Source organism: Notothenia rossii (assembly GCF_949606895.1).
Source record: "Notothenia rossii genome assembly, chromosome: 11".
In the NCBI taxonomy this organism is placed as follows: domain Eukaryota; kingdom Metazoa; phylum Chordata; class Actinopteri; order Perciformes; family Nototheniidae; genus Notothenia; species Notothenia rossii.
The window spans coordinates 4402687-4414661 of record NC_136910.1 but is presented as its reverse complement, the minus strand read 5'-3'; the positions used below and the strand labels follow the sequence as shown (position 1 = coordinate 4414661).

General features: G+C 39.9%; 1 long non-coding RNA gene across 1 annotated transcript; it reads left to right on the top strand.

The window, feature by feature from the left end:
* The first annotated feature begins 201 nt into the window (after positions 1-201).
* LOC307024844 lies at positions 202-1296 on the top strand. Its single transcript, XR_013804004.1, has 2 exons — positions 202-975; positions 1196-1296. It is a non-coding gene; the product is annotated as an uncharacterized lncRNA (long non-coding RNA).
* Positions 1297-11975: the final 10679 nt, after the last annotated feature.

Here is an 11975-nt window from a genome sequence, read left to right as displayed (position 1 = left end):
ACATGATGTTTGTCAATCTTAAACAATCATTTCCATGCAAAAAAAGTCAGTTTGTCGTAAAAATGCTGAAATATAAGACTATGAATAATACGCAACTAGAAAGACTACAAATCCCAAATGCATTCTGGTTCGCGTAAGTGATGTCATAGGCGATAATGCTCCAAGACTGGTTGTGACTCGCAAAGCAAAGAGGAAGAAGAAGACTGATTTATTCCCTCCAATAAATATAAGAGATTGCTCCAATAAATTCACTTTTACAAGATGCCTGTGTGCTTTGTACGAGGTTGTAATCACAAAAGAGATCATACCACTTGCTCGTTCTATCGCTTCCCGTCTGATGAAAGGACCAGGAGTCGTTGGACCAAACATATCAGGTAATATACATGTTTTGCATGGAACATAGTCAAGTTAGCTACCTAGCTAGTAGCGAGCATGTTAGTTAGCATTATATTACATTACTTAGCCTTGTCATTTGTATTAGCCTTAACATGAAGTAAACCAAAATGTTAAACAGTAAGAGTAGTCATGATGGTAAGTATTTTGTGAAACATTTGAAGAGTAGCCTATCGCCCCCTCCACCAGGTGCTAAGGGGGCGGGAGGTAGGCTAACGCCACATTAGTATCAGCGATCTTTTCTACTTAATGCTATCTGCACAAATGGTTAACATTGACCATTAAAAGATCAGGCAGTTCAGGGAGAGTCGAAGGAAGGAAGGCAGGCAGCTTTGCATGACATTCTTCTGGACGTGTTTCATTGTGATGATAGTGAGAGTGAGTCAATCTGTTTGTTGGAAAGACAGTAGTTGAGTGATTACTGAGAGAAAATTATTAAAAGAGATAATTATTCAGTGTTGTTACTTTAAAGTGTTGTTACTGACCTTTTTCTCTTTTATTTTCTTTACCTCACCTGTAACTGCTGAGACCCTGAGGAACATGCACACTGGTCTGACCTGCTCTGGTAACCTGATTTCCACTGTACGTAATAGTATTTGGTTATGGTATATTATTTATATACATCAAAGGCACAATGCACCCCTCAGAGACACACATGTATTGATTGTGATATTTTGCATAGGTCATGTGAAATCATCTTTACACACTAGAAAACTGTAGGAGCGGCAACTTGATTTGAAATTGAATTTTTAATATCCGATAATAAAGTTGATCTGTTTTCTTTATTCTTCTCTCTTCCCAGCTCCATCCATCACCATTCTCTGTTCCTGCAGGTCCTGCTTGCTAATCAATGCTCATATTTTTTTTACACAATTACAAATAAAGTCAATGTATTGTATGACATGAAGTTGTGCTTCTGAGTCAATAATAAATTCATTCTGCCTTCAGCTGCAAAATTATTGTGGACTGCACCGACATCCATGTAGCAGCCCCCCCCCCAGTAAGATGAACCAAGCAAAGCTGACATACTCAACATACAGCTGTACTCTTAAGTTTACATGAAGAATTTGTGAAATATTGGTAATAACAGGTTTAAATGATTATTAGTAATTAATTATATAATTTTCTCATCATAGATGAGCAGACAGGGAGCAGATGAGAAAAGCAGAATATGCAGCTGCCATTTTCCACATGGAAAAGAGAAAGGGCCAAGTGTATTTGAGTGGACAAAAGAGAAATCCCAAATACGAAAAATAAAATTATACAATTTAGATATGTATACAAATAAATACATATCCTATATACACCATCATGTATAATGATGGTGTATGATGTAGAAGGAAGTGTGGTAGATAACAAGTAAATATAGAGTTACATACAGATCCATGTTACAGCAAAAGATGGAATAACTAAGAAGCACACAGTATAATAATAATTACACGCAACAATTAAATAACTGCTCAGCATCTCCACCACAATCCCAATCTGCTGTGTCCTGTTTTCCTCCCCTCTGCATAACACCCCATCACACATACGAAACACAACGCAGAGTCCGAGGGTGTTAAGAGTATGTTTATTTAAATGTCCTCCTCTCTACTGGCGAACACAGGGAGCATATGCTGGGTGTAGAATTGTTCCAGGAGGAGGAGATTTCCATGCCATGCAGGGTCTTTGGGGATGGGGATGATGATCCCCTCCTTCGTGGTCCACAGTAGCAGAGACTCCGGTCTGTGATTTGCAGCTGTTATATAATATACAATACATTTTTTTGAAAAACATTTGATCAAAAAATAAGGATTTGGTCAGGATCTAGAGTCAGTGTGTAGTTTATTAATTAATCAATGCTCTCTACATTAGGAAAACACATACCAGTGTACCAGAGGGAGTCACACACAGCTGTGCCTAGATAACCAAACAAATTGACAACAGGGATGCAAACTCATCAGGTATGAAAAAGGTGACAAGGATCCGAGCCCCCTGACCCCACAGAATATCGGCTTTAAAATGAGGAATAACAGAGGATTTTAGCAGTCAGAACAACTAAAGCAGCAGTGTTAATATTAACAGAAACGCCATAGAGTCACATCTAATAGAAATATATAAAAAGCATTTATTTTAATTGTGTAGCAGTCAGTTTATAATTTTGGCAGCACTGTTGAGCATTTTGAAAATGTATTTTCAGGCCTCTGTGCAAGGCTTAGTCTTTCTATCTTTATAGCCACTGGTGTAAAGTAACTAAGTTCATAAACTCAACAAGTACTATACTTGGGCACAATTTTGAGATACTTGTACTTTACTTAAGTATTTCAATGTTTTGCTACTTTGTTCTTCTACTCCACTACAGTTCAGAGGTAAATGGTGTACTTTTACTCCACTACATGTATGTAATACCTTTAGTTACTTTACAGATGTGGATGAATGATGTGAAATATAATCAAGTGTTAAATCAGACTTTAGTTCCACCTGGAGTAAATCCAAAAGCTACCCTGCAGTATACAAAGTCATTCAGACTAGCTGCACCTTTACCAGCTTTGAGAACACTTTCATGATCAATCATTATAAAACGTATCATATTATTCTGAAATGGACCAATCTGCAAAATGACTACTTTTACTGTCGCTACTTTCACTATATTTTGATAATAATACTTTTCTACTTTTACTTGAGGAACATTTGGAATGCAGGACTTTTACTGTAACAGAGTATTCCTACACTCTGGTACTTCTACTTTTACTCAAGTACAAGAACTGAGTAGGCCTACTTCTAATTTTAATCAATTACAAGATATATACTTATACCACCTCTGTTTATAGCCTATGAAAAAAACGATTAGAAAACGAAGGCTAAAGCTAACGTTAGCAGATAGTGACAATGTATGCTAGTTGGCTAGCTCAACGATAATATTGCTACGGGAAAAAAAAACTTTTCAGTGCACATCACGCTCTGCCGCTCCGACAGGGAGCTCTATTGTGAACACCTGAACGGCCCGTTCTAACAGCTGTTCACCAGCGGTCCAGTCTGTGCCACAGGGACTCCGGACGCACAGTTAATATTAACGAACGCACCGTAGGTAATGTAGCTGCTGAAGCTAGACCATCATCGCCGAGCAGCAGAGGCTTATTATACATCATGAGCAGAGCCGACAGGCAGGAAGACTCGAGCACACAGCTCGCGCTTCATTATAATATATATAAAAAAAGCTCGCGGCCGCACATTAATCCGGGTCCCAGACCCCCTCCCATACCCAAAAAATATTTTTATTGCAGATCTACAGGAATCACAAAAACGACCTATTTTGGATTCAAAACGGAGAATTTCGCCGAAAGGTGACAAGTTTGCATCCCTGGACAAGATAACCAAAATCCTTGAATCTACACACAGCAAATAAACTCAAATGACACAACGAGATGTAAAAAGGAGATCACACATATAGTCGATATAGAACTGGCCGCTTCAATCTGAAGAGCAACTAAAACAAAACACGGGAGTGTATCTTGTTCTTGTGAACACTAATGTTATCCACAGCATACACAGACACCACAAAGTTCTTAAGGAGAAAACTAGTTTCTAAAACAAAACACGTTAGTGTACCTTGTTAGCTAGCTGACATTAACCTTAAACATTGCACTCATATTACTCACTGAAACCTTGTAAAGCCGGTCCCGCATGCTGGCTCTTACAGAACCGCTCCCTTTCGTGTATACAGCTCTCAACATGCCCAGACTTGTAGTGATTTTCACCTCGTTTTATACTTTTTCGCCTCATTCTGAAAGAAACAGGTGAAATTTACTAACACAATACTTAGATGTATTGTGCGAGACCAGAGACCTGTAGTTCACTGAGCGGTTTCACACAAAAAAAATTGTAACTTCACAGTTTTACGACACATTTTTATTTTTTTGACTTGCAAAATGTTCTTTTAATTTGACAAACATCATATGTGTCATTCGTGGCACAATTCAAACGGGATCGAAAGATGACTTTTCTCTCTCCATTGACGTCAATGTATAATTTTCCGCTTCCGGGGTCCCATGGGTCGGAAGTAGATGGGCGGGACTTCGCCTCTCTATAAGGTCCCATGGAGGTCCCCCGGAAAGGGAGGGACTTCGCCTCTATTGCTCTACTGCTAAGCTAAATGCGGCTAATGTTCGACGTGATGACATTTAATAGTCTCTCTCATTCAGACACGGAGTAACCCCTGTTTATGGCACGTAGACGCTTCATATACATTCATAATTTGGGTATTTACTGACCTATTTTATGTCGTACGACAACCTAATCAACCAGATCTCTTCAGCTTGGGTTAACCACAGATATTATTTCAGGCGTCAAACCAAAAAGACGTTCTGAAAATCCATTGATTAAGAAATTAGTTAGCATTTTTCCATGTCCGGTTCCCTTGATTTCTACGTTTTCTGACTCATTCCTGCACCACTGTTTTGAAGTTTGTAGCAGCCAGTCACCAAAACCAATCTCTTTCCCACTAGTTATGCAGCTTAGTGTCACTCCTTATATAACTTGAGTTAAAGAGAATAAGGGAGATGCACAAAACAAAAATTCCAATTCCCGCCTGTTTTGCGCGTCTTCTGGGGGTCGAGGGCTTTTGATAACGAAGCATTTCAACTCTCAACATACCTTTGCAAGCTGATGCATGTAAAGGGCAACTTGCAGAAGAAAGAAACATGACCATAAATGTGTATCTCTTAAGCAAATTAAAATGCAAAAATCCATCAAGAATCCTTAGTGTAAGTAGAAGCAAAGCAATATGGTTCCCACGGGTCCTTGAGCTCTTACCTTTTTATATGGCTGCCTAGTAGAATAAACCACAGTACAGACACTTATTTATTTTTAACTTAAACCATCCCATTGGCATAGCCTGCAAGTAGCATATCTAATATCTTATACCCAAGGGAAAACTGTCAATATTCACAAGATGTATGGAATTCATATTTTTTTAGCGGCACTTGAAAGAGAAAATGTATGAAATATGACGAATCTGTAATTATTTTTTTACTTAAAGTCCATGTTTTTGCAAAACTTCTGCTCCTTTTCCTTCATCCTTTCTTCTGTACATCCATTTTTTGTATTTTAGAGTTTATTAGAGTTTAATCAGTAGCATTGCAAACCCTTTAGTCCTTCACTCATCTGAATGTTTGCACGATGAACTGCATTCAAAGTCGGTTATTAAGCTACTTATGAAAGCCATAAAAGGACAGGAATATCTAATACCACTCCATACATCTTTTATTCTCTCTAAAGAACTCAATTTCCCAGAAGGCATTGCAGTTCAATCAAGCTTTCACACATAAACAGCCATATATAGAGCACTGACTGATATTCAATATATTTTTCAAAATTTCCCTAAAATGTGTGTCGGATTTCTTGATATCGAATGACATCGTTAATATATTGTACACCATGGTGTCTTCATGTATATGCTGATTTCATTTTTAAATCTATTTTTAAACTGTTGAATAAAATGTAGTGTGGAAAAAGGATTGTCTTGTATTACTTCTTCCTGAATAAAAAAGTCTAAAATAAGTTAAGATGATCCTGTAAAGTGGCTAAACAGAAATATATTTATGTATACCACAAGATGGCGCTCTGCTCTTTAGTATATTCTTAAGTGAACTGAGTGCTAGGAGCGTATTCAGATCAATGAAACACACACAGCCTTGTTTGGTTGTAATGCAGGTATGAATCACATCATGTACAGTGTGGGTGATCCTTGAAAGCAGCGTTGTATGGAACAATATGGATATTATTTTACATAAAGACACATTTTTGCATCTTAATTAGGGCTGAACACCAGAATTATAGCTTAATAGCTGAGAAAATTGCTCTTAGACCTTGTCAAAATAAGGGTGTGGACATAGTCGTTTCAATCAAAGGTGGCTTTATGGCCAGATGAATATCCCTATCTGCTAAACTGGGAGCTGAGGTGGAAGCTGAGGTGGAAGCTGGGATGGAAACTGGGGTGGAAGCTGGGGTGGAAGCTGGGGTGGAAGCTGGGGAGGAAGCTGGGGTGGAAGCTGGGGAGGAAGCTGGGGTGGAGGCTGGGGTGGAAGCTGAGGTGGAAGCTGGGATGGAAGCTGGGATGGAAGCTGGGGTGGAAGCTGAGGTGGAAGCTGGGGTGGAAGCTGGGGTGGAAGCTGGGGTGGAAGCTGGGGTGGAGGCTGAGGTGGAAGCTGGGGTGGAAGCTGGGGTGGAAGCTGGGGTGGAAGCTGGGGTGGAAGCTGAGGTGGAAGCTGAGGTGGAAGCTGGGGTGGAAGCTGAGGTGGAAGCTGGGATGGAGGCTGGGGTGGAAGCTGGGATGGAAACTGGGGTGGAAGCTGGGGTGGAAGCTGGGGTGGAAGCTGGGATGGATGCTGGGGTGGAAGCTGGGGTGGTGGTGGGGTGGAAGCTGGGCTGGAAACTGGGGTGGAAACTGGGGTGGAAGCTTGATGGAAGCTGGGGTGGTGGTGGGGCAGGCGAGCAGCAGCAACATGAAACACAGCAGCAGGAACATGAACGTAGCAATAGCAAGTGAACACAGCAGTGCAGCAGCAGCATAGCTAGCAGAGGCAGGAAGACCTGGCAGCTTAAATAGAGTGGCACGTTTAGGAGAATGTGTTTGGTTGGTTGTAAGAGGGACGAGGTGCGTCACGTGTTAACGTCTGATTGATGCTCGAGTTGACTGCCTGAACTAGCTCGCAGGCTTCAACCCATTTGTGGTATTAACTTTGAAAAGGTACTAGATTAAAAAAATACTTCATTCTGTCATTTCCCTATCTTAGTTGCTTGGACCTCAAATCAATGTAACATTTCTGTGAATTGGACGGTATGAATTGGGAATTAATGGGACTTTACTTTCTCTTCATAAGAAGTGTCTGTAGGGGGCACTCTTTCCGTGAGCATCTATGCACACAACAATTACCAAGTGTCTTTTTAATTACAACGAAACGCACCACAAGTGTCAAATCCATCGGACATCAGCTAAGTGTTTGGAGCAGAAAATGGATCCACTGTGCTAAGGTTTACATTTGTTACAGTAAATAGCCATGTGATGCATTTCCTTACCGGCACTGTTGTGAAAATACTGCCTATTGTTACTACTGTTCTGCAGATTCATGCATCAACTAATATTATGTTCTCAGCTCATGTACAGGGAACTTTTTAAAGCAACTCCGTCTCTCAGTCTCTGCACACGCAGGGTCTTGGGAGGGTTGTGGTGCACCGGGCCTGGAAAAAAAGCCCCTATTGACGAAGGAGTTTCAGAGAGAGAGAAGCTGTGTTTGTGGTCTCTCGCCCAGTCAGCCTTATTATAAACTTTATTCCCCCGACCAACAGACCCAGGATGACCTGACGCCACAGCAGAAAGAAAGAGAGGACGGTTTGGACATAACATTGTCCCCTACAAGCTTCTTCATTTGATGACTTTTGATTTATTCCACAAATATATAACATACATGGAGATGTACATAGAAATCACACCCGCCTCAGTTTACAGTCCACTCAAATTTACACGTTATTGCTCACATACACATACATACATTAACCCTTTCCTTCTAAGTCTGGGCAAATTGTACATAAATAAGCCAATATATTTTATGTGTGGTCAATTTCATTTTCTCTTTGTGCTGTAAAACCTCCAGAGTGGACACTATGTTTTACACTAATGATCCAGAATGATGTGCAAAGTTATGGTTGAAATTTAAGGAGATTACATTAAAGTACACCTATCATGCTATTTTTAGGCAATAGCATAGGTCTCAGATATATAAAAAACATGTCTATGAAGTGTTTTGCTCAAAATACCAAACAGATCACCCATTCTAGCCATGCCTCATACCCCTCCATTTCACTTCCTGTTTCAAAAGTGCTGATTTTGGGTATAAAGCTTTAAAAAAATAAAAACCCAGCGGCTACTGTCTAAACTAAATGCTGCCGTGATGAAAAGCCATATCATGGATTATCAAGGATTCTCTCTGAAACAGTATGGAGCTCAAAGGCTTTCTCTCTTGCTGGTTATACCACAAGGTGAGTTTCTTTTTATTTCCTGCTTCTTCACACACATGCTCTCCAGTGCAGGTTAGCTCTGAGTGTTAGCGATGCTAATGTAAACACCGACCATATTACGTCCGAAACAGTCGTGCATTGTTTCTGATAGCAACGTTTCCGATAGGGCCGTGGGTCCACATTTCAGATATTACGTCATATCGGACGCAAATCTGGATCAGCTCCGTTATAGCCCCGTCTTTAGAGATTTGGTTACTTTAGCCGGGCCGGCTCAGATGATTGGTCGGGCTTTTTACAGTGCCACGGCTTCCACAGATGACTTTTTTAATGGATTTTTTTCAAAGCACTTCAGATATTCATTGCTATCGGGATGTTAAGTGCATTCCATGGAATATAACAAAAAGTGTATCTCGAGCCGGTTTCTCGAACTTACCTACCCCACCTTTAAATGCAACAATTTGGTACGTTGAGGCCAATATTAACTCACTTTTTAACGTTTGTGTATAAGTGTATAATTTAATCTCTTTATTTCCTACTTATTTATCTAATCGTGTTGTTTAAAGACTTATTGCTTTTTAGTTAGACAGTGATTTGCCCCTTTGGTGAACTTCTCAGGCTGATGAAGAAGGAAAATAGCCCTTACTTTTTTGTGCAGAAATTGTCCACTAAAGACAGAATAAACCCAACTAGTCACAGTGAATTACAAAGTTATGTTACAACCACGCTGTACATTTCCCAGATGAAATGCTGTTGTCAGTACGGTGGAAAGTCTGCACCACAGGAAGCGGTGAATCAGAAATGAGAGTAAAATAGAAACCATTAAAAAACAAGAAAACTGGACTCACAACCAAACCTTGTGCATCCTCACCCCTTATATTTTAGTTTACTGGCCAAGGTGCATTTAAGGATCCTAATTATCTTTCTTTCCATTGACCAGCATGATTGGGTCTCCATTTATTTGACTATATGGTAACCAAGAGTGTTTTGATGGATTTAAAAAGGTGCTTTCTAATATTTACAGCACGGGGAACAGATAGCTGTGGCTTGGAAAAAATACAGGCCTTACAAATCTACAGCCTAGAGCAGGGGTGTCCAAACTACGGTGCCGGGGGCCAAATGCGGCCTGCGGACCATTTTGAAACGGCCCTCAGCAAAAAGTATAATGTAATACGGCCCACAAATGAAACTTGTGCTTGTCTTATATTGCACTTCTTAAATATATGATGTTCGAATATATCACACAGTAGTATTCATGTGTTAAGAATAGGGCTGTCAAACGATTACAAATTGTAATCAGATTAATCCCAGTTTAAAAATTAATTAATCATGATTAATCACCATTCTAACTATGTCCAAAATATGCCATTTCTTTATGTGTATTGTTGTGGGAATGGAAAGATAAATGAAAGAAGGCGGATATATCCATACAGTATGTAGCCTATGTATGATTATTATAACATTGTTCTGTGTGTCAAAATGAAAGACTCCCCACCACACACCTATCAATCATCAAACTGTGGGGTCTTATTTCATTACGTGTTGATTTCTATCAACACGTAATGTTGTATCGATGTATATAGAGATGTACTACAGCAAAAGTATTCTCCGTCGGGACTTCCTGCAACAACACCACGCCGTTATCTTGATTCTGATTGGCCAGAAGACATTATCAAAGATGTTCTATTGAGAAGACGATCACTAGGTGACAAAAGTTTTCAAAACCGTTTCTAGTCTTCGGTATTTCCAGACAAGTGGCTACTGAAATCAATCTTACTAACTTCTGTCTGTGTAATTTACTCCGCGCGAGTTGGCAGACTTTATTTTGTTTACTTTAACATCATTTTTCATAGTGGGGCTAAGGTGGGGCTAACTTAGCCATTTCTTGGTATGGATGTAGCCTACCCCAGCCATACCCTGGTGCTGCCACTGGTGGGATGCATGGGGCGGGCAATTCTGCGCATGCGTTAAATATTTTTAACGCAATTAAATCAAAACATTAATTACCGCCGTTAACGCGATAATTTTGACAGCATTAGTTAAGGAGCCCAATTTTCCAATACATTCAGTCAATTAAAGTTGAAAACATGTTCTAACAAATCTAAGTTGATCAGAAAAAAGCCCAATAACACATTGACATAAAAAGCTTGAAATATACCCTTCATATTTCCTCTTGTGATAATCAATCTGAAGCTTCTGTTTTAAGGGATGAGCTACCAACAAAATAAATGAAACCCTCTGGAGAGCTGGGATGTAGGCGGTTTTTTTGTTTGTATATATGTCTGTGGTTTGAGCTGAAACACACACATGTTTTCTCCTCTGACGCTCCTAGAGAAGTGTTGAGCTGGTTTGCATTTGAACAAACCTCTCCATTATTTCTGCTGATCCCCTTTGGTGCAATAAGTAGCCTATGTGATGTTAATGAACCTACAGTAATCTGCTGCGCTGATTTACAGGAACTGGAGGTCAGTCATGAGTCATCAGGGTGTTTATGAGAAGCGTCTGTGTGCTCTCTGTGGGATAAATACAGAGGATTGAAATGCAAAGTAGACTTTTATCCGGGATAACAGACACCCTAACCAGAATAGGTGGGGTAGTGAAATCCTCTCAGCACAGGGATGGCTGGAAGTTGTGTGTGTGTGTGTGTGTGTGTGTGTGTGTGTGTGTGTGTGTGTGTGTGTGTGTGTGTGTGTGTGCGCGCGCGCGCGCGTGCATGCATGTGCTCGTGGGACTAGTTATGTTGGCTTTAAAGCTAATCCCTGCTCTCACTGGACTCTCATCCATTTACCTAACTCACCTGGCGCTCCCCTAAACCTCACATAATGCTATCATGTGTGTGTGTCATGTAATACCCTTACGGTAACTACAACTGTAAACCTGGTCACCCCATGGCCTGACTGACACGTCACAGTGGGGGCAGAGCCAATCAGAGGTGTTACAAGACGAGCTTTCCAAGTCTTAGCATGGCGGGAATGTATGTGTGAAGGAGGAGTGAGACGGGTAAAGGGTCTCAGGTTATTACGAGCCAAACTGTTATGTTGACTACTTTTGCAGCTCCTTACAATTAGACTGTTTCAAGTTCAAATTTTGTTTATTAGCCAGCCGAGTGTAGCTAATCGAACTAGCTTTGGCTTGATTGATAGTTGTTCTTTGTTAGATTAAAAGTAGGTAAGTAAAAAAGGGGACAATGGATTTACAAGAAAATAACTTTATTGTCAGTTAATAAGCAACAGAAATGCTCCTTTGACATGGCTCAACATAAAATGATAACTGTACATTTAAAAATTTAAACTAAAAAGCTTTTTAAAAATACAATTGACAAGAAACATTTGGGGAATAAAAGTCTTGTTGTCAAGTCGGACCACATACTTGATTGAAATGCTTTTTATTCAAGATTTAACCTCTATAAAGGTACATTGAATTGGGAAAAAATGACATGGTATACCTTCATTTCCAAATAGTATGCTGAAGACTCAATGGCCAATAAAAGGTCAATAAGATTTAGCAATTGTATGTTTTACATTCACTCCAATGCTTATTTTAAAACACATATTTCTCCATGAATTGTCAAATAACTGTTGGAGACA